Source organism: Orycteropus afer, unplaced genomic scaffold (genome assembly GCF_000298275.1).
Source record: "Orycteropus afer afer isolate SDZICR_OR568_19922 unplaced genomic scaffold, OryAfe1.0 scaffold00325, whole genome shotgun sequence".
NCBI classification, from domain to species: domain Eukaryota; kingdom Metazoa; phylum Chordata; class Mammalia; order Tubulidentata; family Orycteropodidae; genus Orycteropus; species Orycteropus afer.
Window position 1 is genome coordinate 1,424,461 of NW_006921912.1, and position 14,277 is coordinate 1,438,737.

The window sequence follows — 14,277 nt, forward strand, 5'->3', positions numbered from 1 at the left end:
CTCCAGACTGAAAATGCTGCCCTGCAGGGCTAACTTCTATTGGCACAGCACATCCATTTTCCCCAGGAAGACCACCAAGCAAGTCAAAGCCCAGTCTCTCACTGTCCTTGAGACCCTAAAACACAAGGCAACCTAGGGACCAATCACAGGCAATGTGCCATTGTCATGATTCTTTCCTTGGTTTTGCTGTGGTGGTGGTTGTTTCCATGACTATTTATGAAGCAATCCAGTTGGTAGAAAACACAAAATCTGTGTTTAGAACTTTGAGCTGAATGGGACCTCTGAGGGCAAGTTCAAGCTCTTCATTGGATAGGTGAGGAGAAAACTGACACCTAAAGAAGGGAAGTCACTTGATGAAGGTCACACAGTCTAGAGTAGACTCCTTTGTCCTCTGATTTCTAGTCCAGCCCTCTGTTCTTTCCACCATCCCAACCATACTGTTGTTCTATGTTCAGTCTCATGGTCCCTGAAAGGAGAAAAGACCACATGTGGGTCCTTTAGTCTTTGCTCTCTTGGCTTAGGAAAAGCAGGGAGACTGGGTAAAATAGCTGTGGTATAGCCAGGAAGGAAAGTAGTTTGTTTTCTTTGTGTACTATATCATTAGCCTAAGTTGTACTCATTGAGAAGTTAACACAGAAAATCCCTTCCAGAAATCCTTCAATGTATAAAAGAAGCCAACCCCCAATAGGAAGGCCCAGGTTGTACTCCTGAAGCAATGACAACTCACTCCAGCCACTTAGAATAGTTGCCAAAAACCCAAACCCACTACCATCAAGTCAATTCCGACTCATAGCGACCCTCTAGGACAGAACTGAACTGCCTCATAGGGTTTCCAAGGCTTTAAATCTTTACAGAAGCAGACTATCTCATCTTTCTCCTGTGGAGCAGCTGGTGGGTTTGAACCAGCAACAATTTGATTGACTGCTTTAACCACTGCGCCACCAAAACGCCTTTAAAATAGTTAAACCAAACCAAACTCACTGCCATCATAGCGACCCCTCATAGCGACTCATAGCAACCCCTCCTTGGGTTTCCGAGGTGGTATCACTATGGAAGTGATCGCTCAATCTAGTTAGAAGAGGGTGAAATCATTCTAGCTTAAGCTGCAACCTAGCAGTCCCTGATGGTAGCAGCAGAGCACCATGACCTGATAAGTCTAAAGTTTCACCCCTCCCCCTGTAGCCCAGCTCGGCTAGTCCTCACTCCTCTCCTCCTCTAACACTGCGGGAGACAAGAACTTGCCTCCTCTAAGAAGTCTGCCTTGCTTCCTCTCTTTTCTTATTACTAGGCCCCATCCCACCCCATTTTTGCCTCTTTTGTGTAACAATCAGTTCCATTCCTTTTCTCACCTCTGGGTGTCCATATGTCATTTCCCATGAATTTGTGTGTTGAGTTTGTCCCCCTCCACCACTACCCCCAAACTGCACCTTTCGTGGGTGCAAGGATCATGTATCTATTTCCTATCACTGCCCTTGCCCTAGTCTGTACACAGCAGGCAGTACCCAGGCCACAGTGTTGACTGGCCATTTGTTCAATGTTTGGTGATGGTGTCAGTAACCTAAGAAAAGGCCAAAACCACATCCTATGGAAGCAAAAAGGAAAGGAGATGCTAGATAATCCACTAACTGGATCATCAGTTCCAAAATAACATGGGGAAGGACAGTCTCTACTTATGTGGCAGACACAGTGCTAGGAACTTCACAAAGACTCTCAACTTGGTCTTCACAACAATCCTAATAGCTAGGTATTTTCATTTCCCAATTTACAGATGTGGAAACTGGGATCAAAGATGTTAAGCAACTTGTCTATATTCATGCAATTAGTATACAGCAATACTAGGCTCACAACGCAGTTTTCTCTAACGCTAATGCCCACACACTTTCTACTACGCCCATAGCTAGGAAGCTCCTTGAGGACAGAAAATTCACAGCTATATGTATCTGCTTTATTTGTTTTTGCTGCTGTATTGTCAATTCCTAGGACTGTGTCAAGAACACAGGAGATACTCTCCAACTATCTGCTGAACAAAGGAACAGAGGAATATCACACTGCCTCTCCCCAGCAGGACAAGACAAGGGCCCATGATGCCAGCTTGCTGGGCTCTATTTGCAGGAAATCTTGAACAGTTTATTTGCTCCCTCTTTGCACCTAGACAAGTACCTGATATATTAAAGATCCTTCAAAGGCTACTTGGAGGGTGGCTACGTTTACTAGGAATGGGATGGGGATGAGAGTAGAAGGAAAAGCTGAACAAAAGACTGGGTCCTAATGAGGGGGTGATTTAAAAGCATTCTCAATAGCTTTGTGACCTGCTGATAACTGCAGCCACTCTCTGACCTATTTGAATGGGTTCTTCCCTCCAGCCTCCCTTATCCCCCTCTGGGCACCCCACTACCTCCACTGAGCCATACTGAAATTGGCCCACGTTCCTATTAAGCAGAGAAACAAACAGCTACACCATCCAGTCCGGCCCCATCCTAACCCTCAAGAGTCTGCCGCGGGCCCCAGGGCCAGCTGCTTTTCTCCACATTCCAGCCAAGAATAATAAGAGAACGAAGCTGTTTGGTGGAGACTTAATCTAATTTTCATTGCTTCAGTTTTAAAATATCCTGCCTGGTTTAGGGTTTCTTATTACACACAGGGATGTGTTTTTAGTGAGATAGGTCTTAGCAGAAACGTCCTTCTTGTAATTAGAAACCCAGGCAGGCAAGGCCTGCAAGGAGGGATCCAAGCCTAACAGCAGATTCCCCTGAAGACAACACGTTTGCAGCAAGCTCTTCTCAAGCTTCACTTTCCGGTGTGAGATGAACAGAGTTGCCCAAGCACTTGCTTCCCCTCACTTCTGGGGGTTCAGAAACAGAGAAGTCCAAGTTCTGGTAGAAGTTCTGTCTCTCCCAACTGTCACACATTCTCTCAGCAAAACTGTTGCTTGTTGCTTTTTCTCCCCCCACCCCATGTCTCTCTATGACCCACCCTAGGTACTCACTCCCACTCCCACTCCCAATCAAAAAGGAAACTAAGATGTGGCCTGTGACTAGGACAAAAAACGGAACCTAAGAAGTCACTGTGGACTAGTGAGAATTAAAGAAACACATTCCACAGAAGCTTTGAAAATTAGGGACTGGAACTAAGTACAAGTGCACTGTATCCTTTTGTAAAAGTGCCAGGTGTGACTTTTTAGGCTTTCTGGCCCAGAATGTGCTTTGATCTGCCAGCATAAAGCCTGCTAAGCAAGGTTCATGCTATGGCGAGCTCCAGACCAGCACCCACCTCTGCAACCTGACTAAATGTCACACTACAGTCAAGGTTCAGGCCTCCCCAGAGACAAAGAAAAGGGGCCAAGTTTCTGATAAGTCAGATTCAATGTTCATCTGATGTACGAAAACTATTTAAGGGCGCACCATTGGGAATAAGCAGGCTGGTTCCCCAACTCACCCCTCCTGATACAGCACAGGTGCTTTTTGGAATCACAGCAGGGTTTTCAAATTCAAGGATGCAAAGAAAGGCACGATCTTAGTCTCTTCACCAAAGTGAGAACTCCTGAGAGTTATGGGGAAAGGCTCTGGGGCCAGGCAGGGAAAGAAAACACATCCAAAAGTGTGACTTTGTTACTGAGAAGGCTTCTATCCCCTATGTCCTTTATTATTTAGAGTGAACCCTGTGCAAGATTCGGCCTTGTCCTTTACTCCTCACAGCCTAATGAGGAATGTGTGTGACAGATACATTCCACTTTACAGATGAAGAAACTGAGGTTCAGAAGCTGAACGGCCCGGCGAAGTCCTGTAACCAGGCAATAACGGAATAAAACTGCCAAGCCTCAATTTCAGTCTATACACTAGCTTAGTATGCTGACCTGCCAACCTTAATTATCATCCTGGCCACATCCCGCCCTTCTTCTTCACTTTCCCACCAAGTATTAGATTTAATTAAATTAGCAGATCCCCACTGCAACACATCCTGGCCTGGACAGATCCCAGTGAGTGCAGCTCCTCCTTCTAAATTCTGCTTCTCAATGTAATTCAGTCTTCGATAAGTCACGGATCTCATGAGAAGTGCTTTATACAAAGCACAGTATGTTGGCTAGAATCAAGGCTAACAGTGGCTCTTGATGATTTCATTTTCCATATAACTTCCTCTGTTTTTCCTGGGTGGTATCATTTTCACCCTCCCAATACTCTGATCTGCATTTTGTTTGAGCTAGACACTTTGCTTAGCATTCCGTCACCTCTAGCAATTGCATCACACATTTATATATATCTTAGAGCGTCGCAGTCCCTGTGCCACACAGCATAGGAAACGGGAAACTTATAACAGCATTTCTCACCCTCCTCAAGCTAATTTAGAAAATGTGCTCCACATTAAATAAATCAGGAACAAAAGTCTGAAATTGGAGATAGAATTTCAGAAGGGGGGGGGGTACTAAATAAATAGCAAGGAAATCTTGCAACATGTTGGAAGCCTATAAATTTTATAGGTTGTTTCTTTAATAAAAAACAAATTCAATTGCTAACACAGTATTATTAAGCCTCTAGCATTTAAAAATCTAATTTGCCCCCACTCTGTTGTTGTTTAGATTGCACACTGCATTCATGCAGGGTAAGGAAGTTAGGTTGATCGGTTTGGGTTGGTTCCTAAAGCAGCTAATCTACCCCTTTAAAACCCTGCCTTTTAGCTTTCTAGGCTAGCCTTGGTCTCTAATGAGTTACAGCCCCAGGTTGAAGATAGACATGGCAGAAAGAAATTTAACACACACTGGTGCACCCATAAACATCAAGGCCAAGGGAGAGAAGGTATGTTTCCAGTTAAGCTAGAACTCCATGAATTCAGGATTCTCCACTCACAAGACAGTAATTCTCCTTATTTCATCACTAACTTACTTCAAATGTGTTTATACAATTTATTGCTACTGAACTTCCAGGCAACTGGTGTAGAGTTAATGAAACCCAGCTTGGAGAAGCTTTGAGCTTTGAACAAGTAACCACAGTTTAAATGGTTATGACATGCGGTCAAAGCCACAGCCCAGTCCCACTGTAGTTTCTGTATTTGGACCTAGTCAAAAACGTTGTCATCTCATCTTTTGTGCCAAATAGATGGAAAACAAAAAAAGAGCTGAAAAGTAGCCCACCATGTTCTTTCTCAAGGTTCCCTGCCTTTATCCCTGCCAGGGTAACACATCTATCTTCCTACATGCAAGGCAAAGACCCTCCCCAAATCCAGGAGTAAATATTTTAGTTGCTGTTTGAACTGGCACTGGGTTTGAAATACTGAAATACAGTTTGTGTTTAACTGAACAAGGTCAGGCCTACATAAAGGAATTGAGGGTGAGGCACCAAGCAACATTTAAAGTAACAGACTCAGTGAAAGCCCAAGAGGATATAGGAATGTACAGATGAAACTGGACTGGAAAAGAAGTCAACTCATCTTTCTGAATCACTTGGAAATTGACTTTTATTAATCCTCATTGTCACATGGCCTTGTCCTCCAAGCTCAGTCCATCTTCCAAGCCCCATCTTTTTAAACAAGCCCATTTTGGAAGAGTATAGGGGAGGTACTGGACATGCCATTGCCACACAATAAAAGACCCCTTTTGAAAGCAGCACTTTCATTAACTTAAAGCAATCTATAGACTTAAAAGCAGAGAGCAGTAAACTCCCAGAAAGGATCATAAAACAGCCAGTCTCAAGTTGGGTACACTTCAGTGCAATTCGCACGAGGCATTTTACTGTGAGAGGTGGTCGGGCCCATCTCCCTCCAGTAACCCCCTGCCCCTTATTCTAAGCAGCTTCTTTTTCTTTCAGCTTTCATTCCTTTCGCTCTCACAAAGGGTAGGCGGTGACCAGGGAGTCTCAGTAGGGTCACGGTTCCCTCCCCCCTCAGGTTCTCGGCGGGAGTGTAAGCGCACGAATTCCAAGTCTGCAAAACAACAGCCCTGAAGCGCCGCCGCCGCGGCAATCACACTTCCCGAGGCCGCCTCGGCCACTCGTGGGTCCCGCGTCTTCTGCGTCCCAGGAGGGCTGTGTGGCTGGTCCAGCGAGGGGGGCCGGGGACGGGGAAAGTGGATTCAAAATTGCGAAGAGGAAATTCCAAACCTTTCTCCCACCCCAGTTTCCCTAGTTGATCAGAGGGCTACCTCCCTCGTGGGTCGAGACTCTCTCCCACCTCCGTGCTAGGCCTGAGCCATGAGGTGCAGATCTAAAGGGAGATACCGAGTCCAGAAATGGGAGCTTCCCCTCCCCCTAAGGTCCTGGGCCTCTGGAAGGCCAGAATGGAGGGGTAAAGGGAAGGGCGAAGGGCTGGGGTTTGGGGTAATGTTGTGTTTGAACACCAGCATTTTCTCAGATTTGGGTGAGGAAGTGGCCTAAATCTGCCTAAAATGCAAGGCTCTTGACTTCCATCAGTTGGAGAGCATTTAAAATCCAAAAAGTCAACAACACGCTGAAGGAGTCCTGGGACAATTAGGGTGAAGGTAGGGAATCCCGAGCTTCCGCAGGCAAAAAGTCGCACCGGCGGTCGGGCGTGTGAGCTTTCTGACCAAGCCGAGGGAAGCGCAGGCAGCGCCTGCCGGCTAAGAGGCAGAGGCTCCAGCCGGAGCGCCCAAGTTCTAGCCCGCCCTGTCTCGGGCAGGATGCGGGAATTCGCTACTGGCGCCACACTAGCCTAGGCCGCAGCCCCTCCGGGCCACCCGTCCCCGCCCCACCTCCTGGCGCCCGCGGCCCTCAAGTGCCTCCGGGAGCCCGCCAAGCTGCCGTCGGGTCCTAGGATCCACTCCGAATCCCTGAAGGCTGCCCTATCACTTTGCCCAGAACGTCCCTTCAATTTGCCGGCTTTCCAGAATCTTTCTCCTGGTCCCGCGCGCCCTAAGCCCTCTCTTCCAAAAGATCCGCTTTCGGGGAGATGCAGCTGGAATTCAGGGCTCTATTGCCACGCCTCGGATCAACTACTTTCGTCGCCTAGCTAAACGCTTTCCCACCCGTGGAGCGTCAGGATCCGCGCGCGCGACCCTCCCCAAATTGCTATTGCCTCAACCGCAATAAAAAGCCTTGTTCCAGAGGCCAAATCCTAAAAACGCCTCCCATTCCTTCGACTCCAGCTTCAGATCTAATCCCAGGACCCTGATTCCTACCTCCAGCCCGTTGCTGTTGCCGGGGTGCAGATTTGATCCCTAAGCTACTCAGCGATCCTTCTATTCCTCTTCTGAAAACAGCCTGAATCCTATAACACAAACTCTAGCCTGGCCCGAAAGCCCAACCGTAATTCAGGGTTGAGCCACAACCCACCCCCGTCATTCCCAGCCCAGATCTCCCCACCGCGCGGGAACCCTGGGTTCTCCAGCTAAGAGCCCCCGGAAAGGGCGGCCCGCTTTGCTCTTTTCTTCCTGGGGGCCGAGAGCCGCGAGAGAAAGAAACGCAAACTTTGCGCAGCAGACCCGGGACTCTGCCCCATCCCCCTCTGCTCTCTGCTCTCGGGGTGCTCTTCACCCCCTGTTTTACGAACTCGACCCCTAGTTCTCGAGTCAGGAGGGCCCCGGATTCTCAAGCCTCGGCCAAGGCCCTTCAGCTTCCCCCACCTCACCAAACCTCCTCAACAGTCTAAGGAAAAGCCAGTGAGCCTACAGATTCTCGCTTCTTCCGGCGAGCGTCCCTTAGCCTGGCTTCTCGAAACCCGGCTTCTCTGCCCCTTAGCTCGCTGGACCGGATTTCACTGATCCGTCCGCAACCTCCCACTCGCCCGGGCTCCCCCGGCTCCCCAGGCCCGGCCGGTCGCGGCTTCTTGACTCATATCATCCGGCTCCAGTTTGGGGCTGCTCCCGCTTCCAGCCACTCGAAGGCAGCTCCAGGCTAGTGGCAGAGGTGCGCCCACCGCAAGGACGCTCGAAGCTGGGAGAAAGACAACCTGGAGCCAGCGATTCCCAACCTCACCCCGCGGAGCGCCCAGCCGGAGCCGCCTCAACTCGGGCTCCTAGCTCCGACCGCGCGCTGCCCCTAGTCTGGGGTCCCTCGGGTGCTCCCGGCGCGCAGCTCCCCTCCCGCTCTGCTACGGTTTCTTGGGCCCGCCGCGGTCTTCTGAGTCCGCAGACCCGCTCCTTGTACCCGCCGACAGTGCGCGCCCGCGGGAGCGCGGCGGAGGCGGCAGCGGGGTTGCGCGCTCGCCCGGCCCGGGAGCCCGGGAGCGACGCGGCTCTGGCTGCCTCCTTCCCCTGGCCTTGCAGTGACTCGCGCTGCCACGCTCCGCGTTCTCCCAGCGCTTCCCCAGCTTCTCTCTGCACGCTTCCGCCGTCTCTCTCCGCTCCCTGCCTCCCTCCTCCCTGCTGCCTCCCTCTCTCCTCCCTGCTGCCTCCCTCTCTCCTCCTTGCCCTGTCGCAATGAATAATACTCTGGCTTGGGGACTGGAATAAAACACACGCGCTCTGAGGCAGCCGCCCGCAGCAGCAGCCGCCGCCGCCGCCGCCGCCGCCGCCGCCTGCAAAAGCGTCTCTGACATGGAAATGAATGACAGCTTACCTGATGCCAATCTTCATCAGACTGACACCGGCGTGACAACACAGCCTATACTTCCCAGCACTGCTTGGGACGTCAGCGGCACTGGGACCCGCCCCCCGGAGCCCCCCCTTCACACACCTCCCCTCTCCCCACTCCCCCTTTCTCCCCACCCCACCCCCTCCCATTACCCCCACCCACTCCCGGACCCGGCCGCTTCCAAGTCGGAGGCGCTGCTTGGAGTGTCTCCCTCTACTGGAGGCTTGTCTAAGACGTCAGACGCCTGCCTAGTCCTGCTGACCGGGAGGCAGAAACCGCGCTGAGGAAACGCCACAAATGTGAGGGTTGCTTCTGAGGGAGGACCCCCAAGTGGCTCCGGAGCACTGCTCTCCATTCCAAGTCCTCCTCAGCAAACAACTGAGGCAGTTTCAAGACATCCTTGTGTTGAGAGGACAGAGATGAGGTGAAAATTTCTGTGTACCCCAGGTGAACTCCCCAGAAATTATGAAACTTAAAACTAGCAAGGAAGCTTTCCCTCTACCCCCACGTCTCCCCCCATTCCTGCCTGCCTGGCCTCATTTTATGATTGCATTTGAATAATTCTCATTACCCTGGCCCCAGAAAAGGTGCTCAGATGACACTCTGGTTAGTTATTCCTATTCTCAAGAGCTTTTTCAGCTGTGGGCTTCCTGGGGCGTTTAGTTCACATAAAGGGGGAGAGAGAGTGTGTAATGGGGTGGGGGCACAGGGAGAGATGAAAGGGTGTAGAGCCTTTGTCAGTAAATCACCTCTTTGCACAAATCAGTGGAGCCTGTTCCAAGCTACTGCTATTTTCATTCTAAAAAGTCCTTGGGTCCTGGGGTATGGGGTGTAGTAATACAAAGGGAGAAACCAGCTGGGCTGTTTCAGCCTGGGTCTGATGGGCTGACTTCATCTACTTTGGGGAAAGAAATTGGCTCCTCACCTAAATAAGGATTTGTAGTAACTCATGTTTGGTTCTATTCCTACAGAGGAAGACCAACATAAGTATGTATCTTCATTCATTCAGCAAAGATTACAGTCGTCTTATGTGCCAAGTGTAGGCACATAGCCACCTACAAATGCAGGCTTGCTTGCTTTCACAACTTACCATGTGCCTCTCTACATAAGTGGAGAACCCCTTCTGCCCCTTAAAGTCTGCTGCTCTCTGCCCCTGCAACAGCCATTTCAGCCACAGTCAGGCAGCAATTGATCCTCTGACCCCAGATCAGGCAGGGTGCCTGGATAAGGTTCAGACAAAGGAACTGATGTAAGCAGGGAAAGCAGAAAGTGAAACTCAGGCAGTCCAGGTTTTCAGTAAAGAATGTGACCCAAGAAGTTGAAAGTTGCCCCTTAGCTCTCTCCAACCCTCTAGGTCACTCTTCACCTGCCTCAGTCACCAGCGAGGGTGAGAGCTATTAACATTCCATGGCTTAGGGGAAGCAACTGAGATCTCTTGTATCACACCCCAGGTACACTAATTACTATTTGGCCAGATCCTTCTAGAACCCCCAACCTCATCCTCCAAAGTAGCCCAAATTCTTCACTGATAGCCCCTGTAATGGAGAGAGTTGAAGCTTCTCACCTTCACTTTGAACTCCCAAAGACTTCACTTGGTGGATTTATGTCACCCCAGCCTCTGATCTGTGGTCAGAGACTCTGACTGCTGACAGCATAATCACTGTTATATATTATACATTGTATAATAATAATGAATGCACTTGCCCTTTTTATGTAGTGGAGAAGCCGCCTGATTTTCCAACCCAGAGACTGGAGGTCAGGCTGCCATAAACTCTCAGAGGGAAACTCTCCTCAGACACAGGAGGGGAAAAGGAGACTCATTTACCCCTGCCCAGGACCTCTGGAAGGAGGGCTTTCTCTCTTTCCCATGGCTCTAGTGAGTTGCTGTGGACTGCAGAGTCAGAGGGGAGAATGAGGCTGAATGTAAATACTTAACCCCATCAGAGAAGTGTCAGTGAGCCATAAATAGTACTACAGGCAACAGCCATGCATCACTGATTCACACTTGTCACACCCCTCATTTTCTGAAATCCAGTTTGGTGCCCAACTTTTTCTTGATATGGGAAACCCATTTCCACCAACTGTGATTTGTTGGCATATTTTAAAATACTATGAGTCCCACTTTTGTGCTTTAAAATGCACATTGCAATTTTAAATAAGTATATCTCGCTTTGACTATCCAAATTTCAAAAGCTTCAAAAATGATTACCTAAAATGCAACCATCTTTTTTATAATCATTCAAAGCAAAAATCCTGTACCCACTGGAAGCTCAGCTGGTTGTAGTACTAGGGAGAAAGGTCAGAAGCAAAGAAACTCAAGTTATAGTCTTATTCTCAAGGAGCTTTCATTCTTTCTTTGTTTATTTATTTATTTATTGTGATTTGGGTGAAGATTCACAGAGCAAATACACATTCCATACAACAGTTTGCATACACTTTGTCTCATGACATTTACCACAATTTACCACAATGCAACAGCTCCCCTCCCACTTCCTCCCAATAATTACCTCTTCCCTGTGTCCATCCCTCCATACATTCCTGTCCCCTGAGCTGTCTCCTGGTGCATAAGCTGCCCTTCTTTCTCCCATGATTGTTTTCTCCAAGGAGTTTATCTACCTCAGGTAAATGTTCAACTCATATGCCTGTCTTTTGCTTGGCTGGAAGCCACAGGTGTGGGTTCAATTCCAGACCTCACAGGCAGCTCAGTGGTTCCACCAGGCTCTATCGGACCAACAAACCTGGTTCCCCCATCCCCCCCCCTTTTTTTTTCTCCAAATGACTTTGAGTTTTGTCCACATTGTTCTCCCTCTCTACCCAGGATCTGCTACATAGATCCCCTTCCAAGTGGTTGACATTGGTAGCTGTGCACCATCTAGTTCTGGTCTCATAGTCATATGGGCTGCAGATCGGATTGTGTACCAATCGCTAGGACTAATTGTTTCCATAATTTTTTGGTTTTCTTCATTCTTCTTTGCTCTGGATGAGGAGCGATCCATCGTTGCATCTAGATGGCAGCTTGCAAGCTTTTAAGATCCCAGTCGCTACTCGCCAAAGTAGGAGGTAGAACAATGTTTTGTGTAGTATGTTATGCCAATTGAGCTTGATGTCCCCCGCAACTATGGTCCCGAGCCCACAGGTTCAACTACTCAGTCCCTGTGGGTAGCTGGCTGTTACCAAGAAGTGACTACCACCTTGCCTCTTGTCAGCTCTACTGTACACCTGGGAATTCAGATCATACACATAAAGTTATAGGACCATTGTCTGCCAACCCTATAGATGTTCTTGGGTACACTCCCTCTTCATAGACATACCTACTAGTTCAGTTTGTACACCCATCTATCCACCTGTATACCCATGTCTGTATTCACTGACAAAGCAGTACTGTATGTGCAAAAGAGTTCATCTTTGTTGTCTGTACCTTCCATGTACCTCTCTATGTCTTTCTGCTTTCATTCTTTTTGAGAAAGACAATGCAGCAATGTATATTACATGACAATAATACAAAAAAATCAATAGGTGACATAGGCCAGAATATAATTAATGAAAAATTAGTAGTCAACATGTCAGATTCCATGAGTTCTGTATCTAAAGGTTGGCTCCGTCAATTTGGCAAGAAGGAATAGAACAGAAATTAGTCTGTGGAATTTGTTCCAAATGCTCTACAGTCTCTTTCCCATCATCCTTCTGAGGATGAAGGAGAGGTTTATACATGTCATATAAGTCATCAGCAGATCAACATTATAACTAAACAGGAATTACTACAAATCCTAATTGTCCTCCCTGAGTATTGGCATTCCTAAGGCTTGGTTGGTTGATGCACCAACCACTAAAGCCAAAAATGAGAAAATTGAAGATTTTACCAACTTCTGCAGTCTGAAATTGACCAAACGTGCAATCAAGATGTATTTATAATTACTGGTGATTGGAATGCAAAAATTGGAAATGAAGAAGAATCACTGGTGTTGGAAAACACCAGTAGTTGGTGATAGAAATGACGCTGGAGATCATATGATAGAATTTTTCAAGACCAACTACTTATTCATTGCAAATACCTTTTTTCCACAGCATAAACAAGGCTATATATGTGGACCTCACCAGATAGAATACACAGGAATCAAATAAACTACATCTGTGGAAAGAGGTGATGAGAAGCTCAGTATCTTCAGCCAAAACAAGCCCAGGAGCTGACTGTGGAACAGATCATCAATTGCTCGTATGCAAATTCAAGTTGAAGCTGAAGAAAATTAAAAGAAGTCCACAGAAGCCAAAATATGAGACCTTGATTATATCTCACCTGAATTTAGAGACCATCTGAAGAATAGATTTGATGCACTGAACACCAATGGCCAACAACCAGACAAGTTGTGGGATGACATCAAGAACATCATCCACAAAGAAAACAAAGGTCATTAAAAACACAGGAAAGGAAGAAAAGACCAAAATGGATGTCAGAAAAGACTCTGAAACTTGCTCTTGAATGGAGAGTAGCCAAAGCAAATGAAAGAAATGACAAGATAAAAGAGCTGAACAGAAGATTTGAAAGAGCAGTGCAAGAGGACAAAGTCTGTTATTTTAATGAAACGTGGAAAGACCTGGGGTTAGAAAACCGAAAGGGAAGAACATGCTTGGCATTTCTCAAGCTGAAAGAAATGAAGGAAAAAATCAAGCCTCAAGTTGCAATATTGAAGGATTCTATGGGAAAAATATTGAATGATGCAAGAAGCATCAAAAGAACATGGGAGGAATACAGAGAGTCACTGTATCAAAAACAATTGGTTCATCCATTTCAGGAGATGGCATATAATCAAGAACCAATGGTACTGAAGGAAGAAATCGAAGCTGCACTGAAGGAATTGGCGAAGAACAAGGCTCTAGGAATTGACAGAATATGCATTGAGATGTTTCAACAAATGGATACTACATTAGAGACACTCACTCATGTATGCCAAGTAATTTGGAAGGGAGCTACCTGGCCAACTGACTGGAAGAGGTCCATATTTGTACCCAGTCCAAAGAAAGATAATCCAGCAAAATATGAAAATTATCAAACAATATCACTAATATCTCACGCAAGTAAAATCTTGCTGAAGATAATTCAAAAACAGTTGCAGCAGTATATTGACAGAGCACTTCCAGAAATGCAAGCTGGATTCAGAAGAGAATGTAGACTGAGCAATATCATTGCTGATGTCAGATGGATCTTGGCTGAAAGCAAATACCAGAAAGATACTTACTTGTGTTTTATTGACTATGCAAAAACATCTGATTGTGTGGATCATAGCAAATTACAGCTTGTGCTCATGAGGAACCTGTACATAGACCAGGAGGCTGTCGTCTGGACTGAACAAAGGGATACTGCATGGTTTAAAATCAAGAAGGGTGTGCATCAGGGTTGTATCATTTTACAATACTTATTCAATATATATGCTGAGCAAATAATCTGAGAAGCTGAACTCTGTGAAGACAAATGCAGCATCAGGATTGGAGGAAGACTCAATAACAACCTATGATATGCAGATACAACCTTGCTTGCTGAAAGTGAAGATAACTTGAAGCATTTACTGATGAAGATTAAAGATTGCAGTCTGCAGTATGGATTACACTTCAACACAAAGAAAATGAAAATCCTCACAACTGGACCAATAAGTAGCATCATGATAAATGGAGAAAAGATTGAAGTTGTCAAAGATTTCATTTTACTTGGATCCCCAATCAACATCCACGGAAATGTTGTTGTTGTTACATTCTGTCAAGTTGGCCC